The sequence below is a fragment of the Phalangium opilio genome, unplaced genomic scaffold, assembly GCF_054372755.1.
Source record: "Phalangium opilio isolate 3A_F unplaced genomic scaffold, DU_Popi_V2 ptg000105l_1, whole genome shotgun sequence".
In the NCBI taxonomy this organism is placed as follows: domain Eukaryota; kingdom Metazoa; phylum Arthropoda; class Arachnida; order Opiliones; family Phalangiidae; genus Phalangium; species Phalangium opilio.
The window spans coordinates 3,615,793-3,636,138 of NW_028324207.1; the positions used below are offsets into that span (position 1 = coordinate 3,615,793).

General features: G+C 36.6%; 1 protein-coding gene and 1 long non-coding RNA gene across 3 annotated transcripts in view; one reads left to right on the forward strand and one right to left on the reverse strand.

Moving 5' to 3' along the window:
• LOC149625333 (zwei Ig domain protein zig-8-like) overlaps positions 1 to 20,346 on the forward strand; it is a 198,727-nt gene that overhangs the window by 109,031 nt on the left and 69,350 nt on the right. The gene's annotated exons all lie outside the window — the stretch shown is intronic.
• Positions 5,052 to 6,054, reverse strand: LOC149625334 (uncharacterized). 2 transcript variants are annotated; one of them, XR_016374491.1, is made up of 5 exons: positions 5,792 to 6,054; positions 5,586 to 5,694; positions 5,358 to 5,509; positions 5,223 to 5,265; positions 5,052 to 5,137 (listed from the first exon to the last, which is right to left on the reverse strand). It is a non-coding gene; the product is annotated as an uncharacterized LOC149625334 (long non-coding RNA). The 2 variants fall into 2 exon arrangements; XR_016374490.1 differs by having other exon boundaries at positions 5,067 to 5,137; positions 5,223 to 5,509.

The following is a 20,346-nucleotide window of genomic DNA, read 5'->3' on the forward strand; positions in this document are numbered from 1 at the left end:
TATAAGTTTTCATTAAAGGGAGCCAGACAAACACTATTGCAATAGGAGTAGCAGCCATATCTCTACTTAGAGGCATGATTAACTTATGATTGGAAAGCATACGTTTCTTGGCCCGGCCACTGTTTGGGTCTAATATAAAGTCCCGGCGCTATACCCGGCGGTGATTCATAAGTTATTTGGCGGGAAACCTAATACGAGAAATAAAAGAAAATTCAATCACGTCCCCAGAGTGATATAAATATAGCCCATTCGGGAGGAGCTACGCGAATATAATATATCGAATCGTATTTGGGTCATCGGCCCAAAGCCAAATCCTCTCCTTTCAGATAAGAGATGTGCCAGCTCTTTCTACTACGCGATGCTCCCAGGCCTAGCCCGGTTCGTAATACAGTGCTGCTAGTCAAAGCTACGCATTTGGATTTTCCATTTGATGGCTGGGTCGAAAATATCCTCCTCGCAACAAAATTTAAGAATATTTCGGTTCGTCTGCTACAAAGGAGAAGGGTAAATTCGATGACCAATGCCGTGTTTCATAAATGTTAATTTGTGGGTGAAAGTAGAGTTAAGAGTTATTCGATATTCCCACAGTTTTCCTGTTCAGTAATATTGAAAGCAAAGGCCTAATTCATTGACGTTTCTTGATGCAACGACGTCTAGTTTTACAGACAGCTTTTGGATCACACGCATACACTTATAACTTTACCGCTCTATAGCGAATTCCAACTACTACTCTGGAGAGCTCTGAATTTTTATTTTCACTCCATTTGTAGATCTAGTCCGTTGTTGGATTTCCGTTTTCCATTTACTGTGGGCTCTTCTCGAGATCCGTTCGCAACTGATATGTCCTAAAAAAGAGATCAGGTCCTTTGCTAAATCTGTGCAGATGTTTATCACCAGTGTTAAATCAGCGGTGAATATTACGCGCATTTTACGAACGATCTTGGTGCCATCAGTCTCTAAATAATGTAATAAAGCAAATAGCTAGCGTTCTCAAGAGCAGGTAAATCTAATATTTAAAAATTGACTCGGTATAAGTTCGTCTACCCGTTGAATGGATTTTTTAGGTTAGTATGGCTTTCTGCATATCGGAGTATGTTTAGTATGATCATCTTAGTTTTGGCTCTCTTCTCGGGCTGCCTTTTCGAGGGGTTAAAGTCTTTTTCCGATTTCTCTCTCCAAGGATATTTTCCCTCTATGGTTATCACGGACTTTCAGGCTTTTGGGAATAAGGACCAGATGGATTGAGGAGAAAAAGGGGAAAACCGGATACAGAAAACCGAACTTTTTCAAAAAGAGGGGAAGACAAATTTTAACTTCGCTTCCCCCTTTTACAGTTAAGATGGCCTAAGGCCTATCGACATTGACTAGAGAGGGAAAAACCACCGTATATCGAACGAAAGATATCCGTATTTTGATAATACGTTTCCTTTTCCTCATAAATAACCTTATATTTATATATTATTTGAATATAATTTTGGCATCTCTTTTGATGCATGGTTTTTTCTATCAGTTATATCTCTAGTTATTTTAAAATTTATAAGTTTACCAACGGATACATTCTTAATCAATATAAATAAAAATTTCCTGACTTGGTAAACGGTTTCTTTCTTTAGAATGTCAACCGCTTAAGTCAACGAATAGATCTGGCACTAATAATATGATCGATTTTTGGTATCTGAGGAAAACCAAGTCTCTCACCTCTTCCCAATTTCGTTAAATATCTAGTGCCTTCTTTAGATGAAACGTATATAATGGTTTCGGTCACGAAGTCCTATGAAGTCTGGATTAACTTTGGTTGTCGATATTTCCTTTCTTAAGCAGTATAGGGTTCTTTTTTTTTCTGCAAATTAGAAAATATAGAATCTATAGGTCATCGACATTGTAATTTTCTGATTGACTGAAATAAAATGTTTAACGGAGAAATGAAATTGGGAATCTTGCTCCATCAATAGTTGGTTTTATAAAAAAGGAGGAGATTATAGAGTAAATGACGTCATTTTCTACATCATCTCGCTAGAGCGAAAGAAACGCGACAATTGTCTTAAAGCCTAGCCCACTCGATCACGCTGGCTGCTCGAGTGGACGATACTTGAACTGTAAAATTTCTTATTACCGTTAAGAATAATCATTGACTAGGTGAGTTTATTCACATTCATTTTAAAATTTAAGTAACATAATGAAAGTAAATAAGTGTTCAATTTAGTATTTTAAATAATTTATAAATATTATCTTTCTCGCTTCTTTGGCGCCTTACAAACATTTAGTAGCCAAGGCTTAGACTGATCAAAGCGACTGCCTCTAAATATTTTTCCGTAACGGAAATCTACCCTGTAATATATCTAGGTCACATGACTTAGAGACGAAGCAACATTGCAACAAGATGTCCAAGACTATAATGGTCTTTTTTTAAGTCACGTTATATTCGTTTGTAATAATTAAGTTAACATACCGTAACGTTTACTACTCATGGAGTTTTTCGGTAATGAATTCGATCAGCCGCATATTTTAATGTTGCTATGAATAGTTCTGTAAATAATTCATAAACCAGCTTTTACAGGCTGTTACTGAAAGGTCTGTAAGAGATTATGCGTTATGTTATTTGGACGATTTTTAAGTCGAAAAAGTTTCATGATATTTTTGGCGCGAAGGTCGCCGTGCGAAGTTATGATTGCAGTAAGGGGCCATCAAATAAATTTGCCTCTTAGAGTAGTTGGAAATCGTATACAATGCCTAAAGTTCCGATAGATATGATATGATTTAGCCTGAACTACTTATAATATTGACAACAATTTCAAGCCATATATCATCTACTCAAACATATATAACATTTTTATACACTTTTGATCTCGATGCATGATTTCATGTGTTCAACAATACATAACTTTTTAAAAAAGCAAGCGTAACGAACTGTATTAATCTACCCGGTAAACCCTGCTAATCTTTACTGCACCGTAAATGTTTCATATTTAAGGCATTGGAACCATAGGGATAATACGAAAATAAAGATCCTTGTTGATTTGGTTTTGAAGTAAAGCCAGAGCGAGAGGAAAGTACGCCAAGCTTATCACCATATGCGTGATAAGGGAATTGTCTTCGGGGACCGTTAACGCCTTAGATTATAAATGAAGACTGGGTGATCGCCCGCTTAAACCCGGCAGTTTTAAAAGGCTTAAAATTTATTTCATCGCTCGAGTTTGAAACTTTTCTCTGTCCCTTTGATATAAAGGACCATATAAGGAAGGATGAAGGGGGTGAAAGAGGGCATTATTTTGAGGGCGCAATATTGGCAAGCTTGCAATATTGATGGACCTAGATAATGGGGAATCGTCGACGTTCCGCAATTTCAGCAGTTTAAATTGCCCGGCTGGAACTTTGCCTGGGCAGCGGGAATCCGAAAAACCTATTGACCCCCTTCCTATATTCTTTTTTGCTTCTTTTCTTCGTAAAATCCTTCTTCCGTCCACGCCCTCTTCTCCTAGAGGCCGATAACGATAAAAGTTTGTCTGGTAATTCGAAGCTATCCAGTTTAGAATTCCGATGTCGATATAAAAATAATAGAACGCCGAGCAACGAGAGAAAGTATAAAAATCGGCCCCCCCCTACCACTACCAAATATATTACTCTAATAGAGTTTTTCCCAAAATTGACTTTTCCTAACCTCCATTCTTAACTCAACTCCAACCATTAGGAGGGCACGAAATGGATAAATCAAAGAGTTTTTCTCCCTGGATATTCTATCTCGGCTGTTCTATTGCAATTTTCTATAACAAAAATTTCAAAACCTTTAATTGAAGAAACACATTAAAATTTAAACACGTGTTTGTAGCACTTTTTTTTAATTTATTCAAACTCAATTACCATATAAAGTACTACTTAACTGCAAATTGCGAAGATTCCTCTCTATGTAGAGTCGACTTTAAACGCTAAATAATGTTTGAGCCCACAGAAGAAAAATATCTGCAGTATTTTATTTTTAGAATCACTGTTTTAACAACTTTCAAAAATAACAAAAATATTGTTAATAATGAAGCTAAAATGTTAGGGATATAGAATAGGACGATCTTAACAGGCTTGATGTCTAGGCTTCACCTCAGTCACGACATTGAGGAACTCAACATTGTCATAAACCATGCAGTTTGGTCAAATTCGGAAACTAATTGTTACTGCGCACAGTGAACACTGACAGAAGAAAGCTTGGAATGACCATAAACCATCAATATAGATGGACCAGGAACTGGAAGCTTTTTTCTGCTTACAACGTCTGTGCGCAATTGCCCACGAATTTTCGCAGAGCACGCGCACCGCGGTACAAGATAAACAAACGTGACGTTTTTTGGAAGGTTTCGAAACGTGTGTTTTTACATTTTAATTTCCTTGAATCACTCTAACAACCTTTATCTTTCCCACTTTTAATTACTTTATTAAACTCTACTTTTAAATAGACGCAGAAAAATTAACATTAAACTGAAATGAAACCAATAGGCCATTTTTTGTTTACATTGTACCGGCTGATTCCAAGACCTTGTCGTCTGCTAGCTTTTTTTTTTAATTATTTTGGGACACTTTGTCAAGCAAAGGTTAGCATGGAGTCCGCCATTAAGATTCTGGCCCATTATAAGAAGGTTCGTGGAGAGACCAAAATCTCCGTCAGCCTCCCTTTCAAAACCGCGGTACCTAGCACTTGCTCGTTCCTGCAGTTCCGCACATGCGCAATCAGCGCTACTGAGATAACCAAAATCGGAGAGAGATTTGTTTACAACTTACAGCCAAGGCTTAGCTTTACCAAGGATGATGGGGAAGGATGCCAAATCTGAGATTAATCGGCGTGCCAACTGTGGAACGGCTCATGTTGGGTGGGGTGCCAAAAATGGCTGAGATAGTCGGACTCAACTGTAATTGGTTCGTCTGTAGCCTATCTTAACCAATTGCTAATGCAACCTAAGCCGATCCACAGTTACCGCGCCGATTAATCTCAAATTTGGCATACCCCATCATCCTTGTCGTTACTGTGGTTCTTGGTGCTTGCTTATATTACATGGCCCATGCATTCCGTGCAAATTACTTTACATCCTTCGTTCTTGGATCCTACCTCTAAGCTGTGCATAAAGATCAAGCATCCAAACAAACTAACCACTTTCTGAAATATATTTAAAATTTACTTAAAACTTCATTGAATTGGTTTCTCTTCGCTGTGAATTATTTAAAGAAATTAATTATCACACCTTTTTTTCAGCACCACAATTCCATTTTTCATTATACAAAAAACTAAGGTATTTTTGTAAGTTGATTATATTTTCTTTGCGAGATCATCACGAGAATAGTAAAATTGTAATATTCGGGAAGGGAAGCGTACATACCGAAAAGCACCTACAGTATTTTCGCTAACCTAGATTGGAATGTTGGAGTCCTAGAGGCAAGGTAAAAATATACGCGCAAGTCCACTAGACGATATACACCAGGGTCATTTCCATATATATCGAAGTAAGGCTTAGCTCCCTTCATTTTATTCCTGGCACGAAAACGTAATATTAGACTAAATAAAGAAACAAACGAGGTACTATAAATTAACCTCGGCTAGTACTCACGTAATGTGCAAACACATTTTACGATATTAAGATTGTCTAGTCCACTTTTGTTTTTTTTTCGGCTTAAGTGCTTTATCAATAAACTAGTAGCCAAAGTTCCCGGATTTATCTTTTAAAATTGTTCAAATTCACGGATGAGATGTTTTGGTAACTATGTTGGTTACAATATTCAAGGTAGCCACGTATTTAAACCATAACAAATATACCTTGTGTAGAGGTATGAATTTACTTAAAATGTAGACGTTGTTTCGTCAGAAGGTTTTCTGGCCTCCATAATGAAAATTTGCAGGCCCGTCCATAGGATATATTGACCCAACATACTAAATCTCAGAGAAAAATGTTGTTCCTAGTAGGTTTTTCAAATTTCTGGCAACCATTTTCTAAGGTGGCTACGGAAAATTTAGACATATTCAATTGTATAGAATCAGGTACTTCATAATTTCGGTTCCCTTTGTTAAGTGGTTTGGCATTGGCGTTGTTCAAGAATTTACCCAGGTACTAGCAGAAAAAACCCAGCGCTGTCCATCAGAAATTTTTTGTTCCATTTCGGGTTTGCATTTTAAATGATGGCGATTTAGTTTATACGTAGAATATAGCAAACCATTATCGGTTGAAACGTTAAGATTATGATGTTATGTGTCTACGGAATGGAAAAATCTTTATTAGCGCGCATCTACTGCTTAAAAGGTGATGTTTTTGCTTAATGGGTAAAGAGGCTTGGACTGGGCGTTTATTTTAAATCAGTCAATTAGGACTTACTTAGGTATAGTTAGTGATCCAATTTACTTAATGTCTGGTAAAAGTTCTTCCGGATTAGAGATACATTCCATTATATAGTATATGCACTTAAATTTAACGTCTTAGGGAAATTTTATTTCTTTACATTTGTGGTTTGCGCTGAACGTTGATCAATTCGTCAGTTTGTCAGGATTTGTATTTACACATATATACATTAATCCTTCGATCGAACGTTGTCTCGTTAAACTAGGACAAAATAGACAACGCTTATAAATGAGTACGTTAAAAGAAATGACAGTTTACGCCGTGTTAAATTACGTCGTCGAAAAATTCCGAAAGCAGACTGACACGAGAAGGGCTTAAATGAATCCCATGAATAATTTAAAGTCTCAAACTAGTCGAAAAAATAGAATAATTTTAAAACACAACAGAAACTTTTGTTTTCTTACCGTGTCTCTGCTAATACTAATATATTACACTGACTCCTCCTACACCTCCTCCCAAAAGAAAGTCAACTAAATATAGTCGGTAGAGTGTACTTACACACGAGTAAAGGTCAAAATATTTGACACTGGATTTTTATTTTAACTTCCTAGGCATGGCAACCAACGGCTTTGTCTAGGGACGAAAAAAACCCGGTGGTACAGTGTGTATTTTATCTCTTATATCTACGACGACAGTTCTCGAACTTATAGTGGTCCCTCGGGGTATTATTTTTTCTTTGCCCGCAGTTTTCTCCTCGTCGTTGTATAGTTTTGAATTTTTCCCTGGGTCTTTATTTTTTTTTTGTCGTCCATCTACATTTGAGTTTTTTAAGCCCGTATCCTTTCTCCCATTCGGCCCGTTCTTCTTTTTAACTCCTCTGAAGGAATTTGCCGGCTTGGCCAAAAAGAAACACTCGCTTTTATCGATCGTGCCTTGGCTGCGAGCTCCACGCATTGCCCCGATATAGAGCTAGCTAGCTAGCTAGCTACGAATTCATTTCGCCGTGAAAAGATATTCGTTCAGATTATGGGTGGCCGTGTTGTTTCCAAATTTTCTTTCAGAGATAAGCCTAGCTTTTTCCGCTTCTTCTTCTTCTTCTTCTTTTACGTACTCACGTTGAGCCCTTTTCTTTTTGGAAACCCGTCGCGGCGTTATATCTACTTTCTCTAAGTAGACTTCAGAGTCACTAACTTAATTTTATCATACGGTTTTGCCTTTTTCGCGTTATTTGGATATTTGGAAAGTTACTCGCCTTTTATATCAACAATGTGAGCGCAGAAAAGAATTCGGTTCGTTTACGATGCAAGAAAAAAAGTTTTTCCCTACGATGAGAAAATTGAATTTTATTTAGAATTCTTCTACCAGGCAATTTCTCTATTTTCAAATATATTACGGAAACTTTATGAAAGTGTAAGACCGTGACGATAAACTTTCTCCCGATAATAATTCTTATCACGAGGGTTGCGTGGCTTTTTATAAAAAGGTGTTACGCTTGATAATTTCCTGCGTGTTAATTTGCTCAGTTGATAGACGAGCAGATTGTGAAGTACGAGGTGTTTTAGAAATTTAAATACGAAGGCAACAACTTTCACTTTCATTGAATTACAATCGATGCTTACATCAACTCTACAATATTAAGGACCCCGAAAACTGGGGTGTTTTATTCAATGTCAAATAATACATCTTATATAAATCTTAGAATATTATTTGTTTGTTGTTTATGCAGAGTCGCAATTCAGTAACTAATTTAACCAAACTGCGCTAGAGAAGGTTTTAGAAAACGTTGGGTTCAATATTATAATTTGAGTCCTCGTCCCGACTAGTAACATTTTAGTTTATGACTAAACGAGGGGCTAATCACTCTCAGATTTCTTTTACACCTATTGCAGATCACGCGTAATCGCACAGTGAAGGGTTAGGCTTTCAATGATCACGTGCTATCCTGTTAGTACAATCAAAGACACACTGTGTAAACCGATTACGCAGAGTGACGGATCCCTCGTGATTAGCTCCTATTTAAACCATCACTTTATATCATTAGAAAGTTTTTAGTCTTAACTCTCCTGGTTTTCACTTTCTTCAAACACCTGTGCAACGCTGTGTAGCTGAGGCATTGGGCTTAATTTTTGAAGTCGGATTTCTATAACTTTCGAAGCGTAAATGGAATGCAATCAAAACAGAAAAACGAGAAAATGGCAAGTTCAGCGTCTGGTAAGAAAGGTAAAATTTAACGTGGGTTAATGACGTAGGTCAATTTTTAGCAGTATTTATTTTAGTATCTGCTTAAGAACTTAAGTCACCTTATAATTGTGTAATTATAAAACGGCTGTATAGATAAACCCTATTACGTGGAGAGGCTCTAACAACGCGTTTTCGCCATCAGTCCCTTGATCCCAGTTATTTCTCTGCGAAGGTCCCCTTCTAGCTCTTAGTAGCTTCGAGCCAGCTTGAGAGAAGAGAGGTTAGGAATAAGGCCTCGATCTATAAGGCTGAAGGCTTCGCGGACGAGTCGAGTGGTGAAGAGGGATTTAGGCGGCTCTCTAATTTCCATAACCATTCTAGGGATCGTCTTACCAACGAAGGTTCGAGCGTTTCGCCCTCGGTAATAACCAAGGGTTATCGTCGGAAATACGGCCGGGGCCATCTTTGTACAGCGAATATTACCGGCCGTCTATCAATTGTAGGCAAACTATCGCCCTTAAACGTAATTACTATTCAAATGAAGACCCCGAGATTTTTGCATCCCTCTGAGATCTTCTCACGTTACATCTCAGACCTGAAATATGATTCCCACTTCCAACTCGAGTTCAAAGCTTGGTTGGTTAGGGTTACGAAATACAAATCAAGAAACAGGCTACTTCAAAGTGTATATACACGTACGGTGGCCGCTATTTCAATTATAATTAAGTTGTTAAAATTATACGGACCTTTGATTTGGTAAACTGACTGCTTTATTGGAGCGGCGTGTTGCTAGATTTGCATTGCTATATTCGAATTGTTAATAATTAAATTGATTCCTGCTTTGATTTGATTTTATCGTTGCTTATGTACGTCAATAATTCTCCGAGCAATGCTTGGAGAACTCTCTAGGCGAGAAGAGAAGATGTCTGTTTCTTCCAGACACGCATATTGCCGGAGCTTCAAATTTAATTATACGGTACAAGTAATTAAAAAATGTAATAATTAAATAATAAACACTTTATTTTAGTCTTCACTTTTGTTGACTCGAAATATCGTTTAAATTCATTTCATTACTCTATGTAATTAAATTTAAAACCCATATTATATTTTATCAGGGATAGATTTAATTTGAGAAGTAGGAATGGAGAACAGAGTAATCTGGCCGCGCGTCAAAGTCCCGGACCCCCTTCCAAGGGACGGAGGGGAATGAAAGAAGAGGCGGGTCATAGCGACAGAGGTAATATGGAATTACGTATTTTTTGCCGCCCCCGTCAGCAACGTCGTCAAAACGTAGTTTAAGTGAGCCAATTAAGCCATGTTCACACTTGCATGGCAAACCGGTTCGAAGCGATTCAAAACGCTTCCAAAGTTGAGTGTGAACAAAACTGATACTCGAGAAGCTAATTACAAACGCGGTTTCTTGGAGTTGCTTCGCTAACCAACTTGAAGCGGCTTTGGAAGCTAGTTTCTAGTTTTCAGGGGTATTTCACATGGGATGAGACTAGTATTAATGGTATTCTCACCGGCATTAGCAGACAGCACCAACGAAAAGATAAGGAGACAGCACTAACAGAAACGTCTTAAGGTGTGAACCGAGTCTGTTGAAATAGCTTCGAACAAGCAATAGAAATAGTTTCAAAGCTAGTTGGGCAAACGAGTTGTCAACCGACTCCCGTGAAAATGTGAACATAGCTTAAGATAATTTAAACTCTTCGTTACGAGTTGGAGGGAGGGGCTCTATACTGGGATTAAATACTAACCATTCTCCATTCCTACTTATAAAATTAAATCTATCCCTGATTTTATACGCACTGTATATTAACAAGATTATAAATGCCACCTATAATTAAACATTCAAAGTATAACATATTTTTCTCGAACCTAATATTAAATCGATATTTATTAAAGACATCATGCAATTATAGAAATAATTTATAATGAAATTTAGACATTTCATATTGATTTTAGATATAAAATATGTATTTAATATATTCAAATCTAAGACCATAAATTATCGCGAGGAACGTATTTGCAAAGACATTATCTCGTGGATAAAGGTAAAACTATATTGTATAAGCGTTACCGCAGATAATTAATATGTTTCAAATAAGTATATGGTAATTACGTATCAAAATTAATTGTATTGGGAAACAATTTCTACGAAATGCTAGACATATGTATCTTTATATTACTACGCTTATCACACAAGGGGTTCGACACTAGAATGATTGGAAATTATGAAAAATTTCAATATTGTTTTTTTTTTTAGAATTGAAGTGAGTGTTATATATCTTGAGGGATTTGAAGGTTGATGGGGGAATCCAATGCATGAACTTTTTCCGAGAAACGGAAAAATTTCCCTCGAGTGGATTTAGGAGCTTCAAAGCCTTCGAAATTTACCTGGAATTCTTAAAATATTCTTTTATTAGTCATTCTTAAAGAAATATATTTTGAAGGTACCATAAGTACATAACTGATGGCCCCGGTAAGTATTCGTGATGCGATAATACGAGTTTACAAATTGTGGTCGATAGAATACACGTCTTGTCAGCCTCTAACATATCTACGTTAGAGCTGAGACGTTTCGTGGGCGTAAGGAATTGTGGCAAAGGGTGCGTTCAGTAACGCTCAACGCAGACGAAACGCGTTGAGCTCCGTTGATCAACGTGACGTCATGTGACGTATTAGGCTACTGAACGGTTTTTTCCAAACTTTGCGTTGTATCGTCTGCTTACTGTTCATGGAAATGGATATGCGAGGGCCTGCTAACCGAAATAAGAGAAAACTCTGACCAGTAACTTAGCCAAGGCTTAAGCTTTAAAACCCAATAAATTTGTTAGCTTCATTGATATAGTCGAAAACATTTTATAAAATACTTTCCTGACATTACTCTATCGCGTTCAGTCGCTACTACACCGATTTTATAAATAGTTCCGAAATTATCCGTCTAATTAACTTCTCGAAATCCTTCAGGGATATAAGTTTCCGCCATTGCTGATACGTCATAAATTGCGTTGCTCAACGAAGTAATCGGCTCTTATAGCCGATGACTTCGATGCCTATTCGCTTACAATCCTGACGTCAAATTGTCCGAAAATCGTTCACTGGCGAATGCGCATTCAACGGAGCCTTCGTTGAGCGTTACTGAACGCAGCCAGAGATTGCGTCAGAACTCAGGATTTTTAATCATGAAGTTCTTTAAGCTTTAGCGAGGTAACTTATTGTTATAAATTTATAGTCCTAATGATACAGTGATGATATTCTTTTGCGCGTATTTATAACTTTTCTTTAAAAAGGTACTACTCTCGTATCTTTAATGGCTTTAACACATCGGGAAAAAAATCTCGCGTTAATCCGTTTTTATTGAATCATGTACATTAGGAAAAAAAGAGCAAATGTCCTCACAAATCAAATGTTCTCTCCAGCTAATATACACGCTATGCCGTCCCCAAGCCATTGTCAATCGGCTTACAATTTTTCGTGGGTTTTTTTTTTCGCATTCGCAACTATTCTCCATTCAAGTCTCGACGTAAATTTTCTCCACCCCTAAAAATTGCTATCCGTCTTAAGGGCAATAAAAAAGCGTGTCCTATCCGCCCCCTCTAGCTTTTATGTCGTGAAATTCCTGGGTAGTTCGTCATTCCTTTTTGGTGCTTGGGTGATGGCATAAAAGAAGTTAACGGAAGATGCTTGTCATTTCGGGGGTTGCGCGAATTCTGGTGTCTCGGATAAAAAGGCGGAACGGGTTGACTCCTTGGCAGGATGGGGTGGCTCCGAGGGTGGCGTCCCATCCTTTAATGCGAATCACGCGCCTCTGCAATTGCAATATGGACTATCCAGATTTTTTACGCCGATGAAAACTAGTTTCTTCGACGGCTTTTTTTGTAAAAACCAAGTAGACCGAATACGTTTTGGGGGATGGGATTAAATTCTTCCCCCTTTAGCTCCCAAAAAACGGGGGGGCACTCACGACCCATTCGGGAAATTTGAATCAATGAAATGGAAGGTAGCAATATGGTACGGTGGGGTGAGAATCCATCTTTAAGTCTTTGTGTATATTGCTTCTTTTGTATGGAAGAGTGTGAAATGAAAGTGTGCGGCGAGCTCTTTTCTCATCGACGTACTTTAATCCTCGGCGAGTGCCATGGGCGATGCAGCGTCTTTTATTCTTCTTATGTTTGGCCTTTTTAAAACTATCGAAGTCTACCATACGGTCTCGAAAATATTTAAGTACCGTTATCCCACCCCTTGGCAAAAAAAAACTCATCGAAAAAGTGTCAAAGTGGCTTCGTCGCAATATGTGACTCATCTTCTCTAAAGCGTCTACGCCAAGCTTTTCTTCTTCGGCCTCAGTAATATCGGTAACATGGGGTTTTCTCCTCGGTCTTGGGACACAGCCTAAAGAATTTAAAGGACAAGCGACGACACAAGAGAAATACTTTTAAATAGTATTTGATTACTAAAAATGTTCGTTCAGCAAAAAATTAGGTTTAATATAGTTGTTCTGTGGTTTCCTACCTCACAGTCAGTTCAATCAGTAGCACTTGTAGACAATTAGTGATCTATTTTCCTGTCTAAAATTAGGTAAAAGCATCGGTGAAAAAGTGAATTCCGAAGTCTCAGGCTTTTAGCGTCAGCTTAGGCACATTGTTTGTTTAATTTTTTCAACACTATAGACATTAAGGTCCAATCAAAGAAACCCCAAAACACACCTGAAGAAATGGCGATACAAGAAAGAGTACCTTTTTGAAATTTAAGAAATCTTATTAGTTGAATGAAATTTAGGTTTTACGCAATTAACTGCTTTAGTTTCTCTTAACGTGGTTACTTAATTAAATGGTCACGTTTTCGGAAACATCACAAGTGACTCAAATGCTCCATTAATAAAAAGCACGTTTGATACAACAATAATTAAGTGGTCATTTTCCCTAATTTGGGATTTTAGTACTATAATTTCCTAGCTAGTAAATTGCTCCGTTGTTTTTATTGAAATAATAAATAAATGTCCCTAATGGTGTAATCATATTTAAATATCGCACTCATAAAAATTAAATGACGGAGTGATTATAAAATCCATTTTTTTTTCGCGTCATATATGCCAACCAATAGTTTTTTATTCGTACGGTGGTTCTTTGAAGGCGAGCGGGTTTAACAATTCACGACCACGTCCGGAAAATGAAAAGTATCGAAGAAATCCTTTGGGAAAAGATGGCGCGCGGTGCTCTCGAAGTTCAAAGTGCGGAAAGAGTATTGATACCCTTACCATCATCTCTCTGCTCTTATACTCCTGGGTCCTTCCATAAGCTCACGATAGATGAAAAATTCTGATTATATTGTCAATTACCGTCCTCCTCGTGTCCTAGATACTCTTCCGTTTGGCCTTATATAAAGTAATATTTCTAAATTCGAAACTTTTCCCGGCCGAAGAGTTTTGACATATTTTCCATCATCGTCATCATATTTCTGTGCTCTCCTTGCTGCCTCCTAAAACTCAAACTCCGCCGCGATTTGAATGCCAAATGTTATACGTATTTTCTTCCTACTAATCAGTCAATTTTATAAGGAGACTATAAATTTTAAAGCGACTACTACCACTTTCCTATAAATTTATTTCTCTAAGGAGAAAAGACGGAGAAGACAAATTTCTGACGCCTCTGGATCATCGTGCATATTTTCGTCAATATGTAGCATCGAAAAGTGATCCTACCCGCAAGATATGATTCCACCCTCCTTTAGAGCAAAACTTGAATTGCTAATAGGCAGTGAAATAATTTAATTATAATAAACCAGATTGGGTTAAAATAAAATGTTTCTGCGTCAATATAGATTTCAATCACTATTTTGGTGTAATCCCGAGAAAAAGTAATGCTTATTTCGTAAAATAACTAAAAACTTGTAGTCTGTATTATGAATGGGATTTTTAACTTCAGCAAGGGGTCGCAGCGATCATACAATGCGGCAGTTAAAAGGTAATACCTCTTGGGTAGCTTAGTGTAGTATTACAAGTCCTGCTGTATGTAGTTTGTCGATGTTTGGACGGATATATTTTTTGAAGTGTCTTTGCAATAACCAGCAAACGATATATAACTTAAATTAATATTGGACAAATGCACATCACATCGACAGTGAATGTAATAAGGTACATTCAATCAACATAACCGATATTTTCCAAGCATAACGAATGTTTCGTGAAAACAATCAAACATTAGGACTGGTATATAATAGCATCCAGTCTTGGTCTATAACATAAATCAGATAATACATGAGTTACACCTCGAAATGGTAAGAGATTCACTGTTTTAGGGACATCATCTCTTGGCTTCAACGGAAATAACTCAAAATTAGCTTGATAATTTGATAAAAACTGTATTAAAACACTGTTTTTTTTCTCAAATCAGCAGCTGATATTTCTAAGGCACTGCTATTATAAGGCACTCCCTAAACAAGCCAAACTGTGAATATTTATTATTATTATTTTATATTTCTATTTTAAATTTTCACCGTTACACTTCGATTGATTAAGAAAAAAAACCTATACATATATTAGTGCAAAACCGCCCGTGTTTAAGTTATTTTAATGATCATACTTTTTAATATTCCTTTTAAAGAGATTCGGAATTAAAGCTACATCATGTCCCCGTGGCAAATGTTTATCAGTATTTCACCACTTTTTTCCACCTCCCTGCCGTCCATTTCATCTCATTATTCTTCCTCCGTTTATCTGCAACTAACGAGTTTGAAATATCAAAATTTTAGCATTCACATTTCTTCTTAAAGACTGTGACGTAACACATTACTGCGTCGTGCGATTTAAAACTGTGTCATGAAAATTTCTGATTAACTTTAGTTTTGAAATCAAAAAGTTGTAAATATTATTCATAAACCGTGGTACAGGGAACAAGCCGTGAATAGGCAGATGCAAGCTCTAGTACCAAGAAAATTCGTTTGGATCATTAGAATTATGTACTTCTTTCTATAAACCTATGATGTCAAGAAACTCTTCCCCGATTGGTTAGTTCCTGTAGGCGATTAAGCAGAGGGTACTTTGCTTCTCAGTTTACATGTCGCCTACAGCCAAAGGCAGAGAATTGTTACTGAAGTTCACTTTTTGCTTTTATATCTATACACTTTTTGCTAAACATGAAATTTGAAAAGATACAAAATATTTTTATATATTATATTCAAAAACAAAAAGAAAGACAAAAAACATTTGAATTGGACAAATGTGTGAGTCAAACGTATCACTAACTGCAAAACATTGGAAAACACTGATTTATAATAAGGTCAGCTGTGGCTCAAACTATCATTCTTAAATGACATCAGTTACTAACATTAACAAATGCTGACTGAAGATACCAGATTTATTTTTATATATTCAATGAGTAGAAAGATTTTTGGACGATTACGCGACGATAGTAGTAAAATATGCAGGCCGAGCTTCACTGAACGCCGAGATATTGTATTTTTTTACTGACGCGTGTCTTCATTCGAACCCTCCCCCCACCATATTGAAAAAAAAAGCTTCCGTTTTTAACTTCAGGCAATGATGCGCGTTTATAAAAACTGCGAAGTATTTTTCTCGTCGTTGGTGCGAAGCGGCGTTGCCCGGAAGTACGCGGTAACTGGGATCCCGCGCTCTTCCTCCGCTTGGAAATACTAGTAAGGGCCTCTCTTTCTTCATCTCGGTATACGCTCGCTAACCCCAGATAAGAGTTAGGCCTTGGTGAATATGTAAAGCATGAGCGAGGGGAAGGACGCTTTTGAAAAAGTGTACCGGATCTCGAAATCCAGTTTGATTCCTTCGGATTTCGTTTGATTTCCTCGGACTTCGTTTGATTTCGTCGGATTTCGTTGGATTTCATTTGATTTCGTCGGATTTCCAAATTTGATAAAATCCAACAGATTTCGTCGGATTTCCAAATTTGATAAAATCCAACAGATTTCTTCGGATTTCCAAATTTGATAAAATCCAACAGATTTCGTCGGATTTTGCGATTCTTTTCCCGTGATTTCGACGAATTTTGGGATATTTTTCCAGTGATTTCGTCGGATTTTGTGATTTCGTGAATTTTTTAATGGATTTCGTGATTTCTTTAATGATTTTGTGATTTCTTTACTGATTTTGTGATTTCTTTACTGATTTTGTGATTTCTTTACTGATTTTGTCGTTTCTTTGTTGATTTTGTGATTTCTTTGTTGATTTTGTGATTTTTTCACTGATTTCGCTTTTGATTTCGTGATTTCTTTGTTGATTTAGTGATTGCTTTACTGACTTTGTGATTTCTTTACTTATTTTGTGATTTCTTTACTGATTTCGAGTTTTTTATTCATTTTGAAATCAGCCTTGATTTCGGATTTCTCAAATTGAATTTCACGGGTAGCGTACGGGATTTCATGAATGTCCGACCCCTCGAGCATGAGTCAATTAAGTGTACCTCTTTTCCTTCTTTATATATGTTTCTTCTATGTAGAGATAACTTTGCTTCGTGATGAGTTTCCACCAGGGAAGGCAGTTTACAGTGACTGTAATGAATAGCTAAGATTGAAAAAATTTGTTTTGCGTTGAATCAGCGGAATATCTTTAAAACTACATAACTATTTTAAACAAGACGGCCCAAGGGCTCGTAATAGTAGCCATATCGTACGAGTGAATAGCCCCTCTATACCCTACCCTAACGAGTGGATAACCCCTCTATACCTTACCCTAATGAGTGAATAGCGCTATCTTTTTCAATGCTTAAATGATTTACCGTGCATAAAATCAGAGTGAATAGCCCCTCGATTCCCTACTCTAAAGTCTAAACAGTGATTAAATTATAACCGTATAAATTTACTTATGGTTTAATTCTAATATTCCGGCGAATCGAAGAACAGATAGTTTTTAGTGATAATCCCCTCGATGAGCTTACAACATAGACTTATGCCGAATTTGCCGATGCACACTTATCGCATCTTATAAATTTCTAACAAGGACTTATGCCCAGAAACTTTTGAAAGAGAAAGTTTAGTTATAGTGATTACGCATTTTAGTGATTATCCCCTCGAATTACCTTTAGTAATGCTAAATGATCAAACGCATAACGCTCATTTAGCACTATGTTAGCTCTATCTAAACCCACATTTGAATTAACCGCCAAAACGTTCCAGTCAAACATAACATAGATGACGATAGCTACCGAACGAGAACGAAACACATGAGCGCGGTAGGAAACGGGGAAAATCGTTATCTATTTAATTAGCACATACATAAAAAGAAAATAAATATAAAAACCCCAAACATACAAATTCATAAGTATCCGACCCCACAGATAAAAATTCAAAAGTATCCGACCCCACAGATTAAGAGGTACCCCACCCCACATCACCCCGACATTTTAGAGATAAAAATAAATAATAAAAAACTCGAGGTTTTTATCAAGTCTCTATGGTTTAGTGGTTAGAATATTTGTCTACTGCGCCAGCGTCCCGGGTTCAATTCCCGGGTCTGACCTGAAAAAATTTTAATTGAAATTAAATCTCTAACCGAGCCCAGTAACCCCTATGGGTGGGTTGTGGTAATATAAAGTTCCTTTTAAGCGAGGAACACACATGCGTAAAAATTTCACGGAATCGAACTAAAAACTCGTAACCGTAAACTATTTTCTATTCCGTTTACGTTTACGTTTCTGGATCTGAATCGCACTTGTACACGTAAACGCAAACGACAAACTTAATTTGCGGTGTTGAAATTCGAAAACAGTGACATCTATGATAAGTCTCTTTCGGTTAAAAAGGATTATATGCTCATAGAGGAGACCGAGGCTTAGGGTTGAAATCAATGCTACGAACCTAATAAACTGTACCGTGTCCTAATGGTTTGCCAAATAGTTTGTTCGAAAATCGTCACATTAAAATTAAAAATAAACTTGTCAAAAAGATATGGAAAGCTTCTAACCTTCCCTAAAATTGCCCCAAATCAGTGCTCTTCTACGATCTGCTTTTTTTCCCTGCCATTTTTGCCCAAAACCTCGTACGGATACGAGCATCTGATTGGCTGGAGCTTAGCGTAAAATGTTTTACGACGGAAAAAGTTGAGACAATTTCAACTCTCTTTTCTAGTACGTTTACGTCGAAGGTTTTTGTACGTTTACGTTTCAGTTTACGTTTATGTCGAACTTTTACGCATGTGTGTTCCTCGCTTTAAGCTAAAATCTGACGATAACGAAAGCGAAAACTCCGGCCACGACTACTACTAGTACTACTACTACTACTACTACTACTACTACTACTATTACTACTACGGCTCGGGTCAAACTAAGAGCCTATCGTATACTACGAAATGGCTAAAAAGTGTCAAAACAGTTTGTAAACAGAATAATTAAACATAAAGGCTTTAATAAAATAAAAACCGTGAACAAGCATAGTTATATAATTACTATACCATGCCGTTTTATTTTTAAAACCTGCATGATGAAAGGCACGTACAATAAAGAATACAGTTTCTCATGCCGCACGTATTGTGAGTTAACTTTCGTAGAAAGGAAAAGAAAAAATCCCTTAAAACACTTTTGTTTCACGGGTCAAGGACGTAGAGGGTCACGTCATCGTTAAAATTATTCATATAAGAACGTCGTAGATAGGGCTTTTATTTCTAATGTTTTCACACTTTCATGATAGATGGCACCAAATCTTTCTTGGTGTGTTCCTACTATTTAAAGGGAGGGTGAAATGGAAAATCTAGTCATTTTTTATCGATACCTCTGCTAATTATAAAACCAATCTGAAAAGTGAAACATCCTAGAAATAACACCGAATGATTTTATAATGACAATTATTTTGAAATTTCATGGATAATTTTTAATAAATACCTCCGATCAATCAATATTAACAAAATTCTCAAGGCACACTCCATGTCTCGCACCACGATTGTCACAACGCGCACAAATTTTATCAAATCTAGCGATAAATTTCATTCGACACGGAGGGTGACACGAGAATTCTGTTAGTAAAAAGGCAGGGAATTACGCAATTTGTAGAAGGTACTGATTTAAATTTATCCATGAAATTTAAAGCTAATTTTAATTTTAAAAATCATTAGGCGTTATTTCTTGAATGTTTCACTATGCATATTGTTCTTATAAATAGTAGAACAATAGAAAAAAAATTTTATTTTCTATTTCACCCTCCCTTTAAGTGTAACGTTCCTGTAAATCTTTAGCCTTCTTTGTTAAGCGGTTTCGCCTAGGCCTTGCTTATCAGTCAGTCAGTCAGTGAGTCAGGGCTTATATAGATTATGGTCAGATAAGTTACTTAAACTTTCTGACGTAATAACTGTGATATTGATCACCTTAGTTTGAACAGTTTATTTTAAACCAATAATGTTCAAAAATTGTAATATACTTATACTCTTAGTAATGCCCTGTTTCTTTCAATATGTTAGAGATTTTATAATTACCTATTACATTACTTGCTGCTTGCTTTTTTATCTTTCTCTAATGGATTTTATAGACGTTGCAGTTGCGGTTTCAAAAATTATCTTTACATTCAAACACTCATTTTTAAAATAATTGTAATTATAAAACCGTCTTGAGAAACCAGGAAACCCTCCAAATTTGGTTCGTAAGCTAATTATAGTTCCGCCATAGACGTGTTTCTAAACTATTAGCTAACCTTTAATTATTCAAAAAACACCTTAGGTTAGGCTCGTCAATAAAACATAAATCTGAAAACTTGCAAGAAACCGAATTTTTCAGGGGCAGGTACTTTTAAAGCGCCATCTACTATTCTAATATTGAATTAAAACCGCATGAAAAAAGCTCATAATTTAAGCAATATAATTATAAATAGTTTACATTGAGCATCCAAACTACTTTTTGAC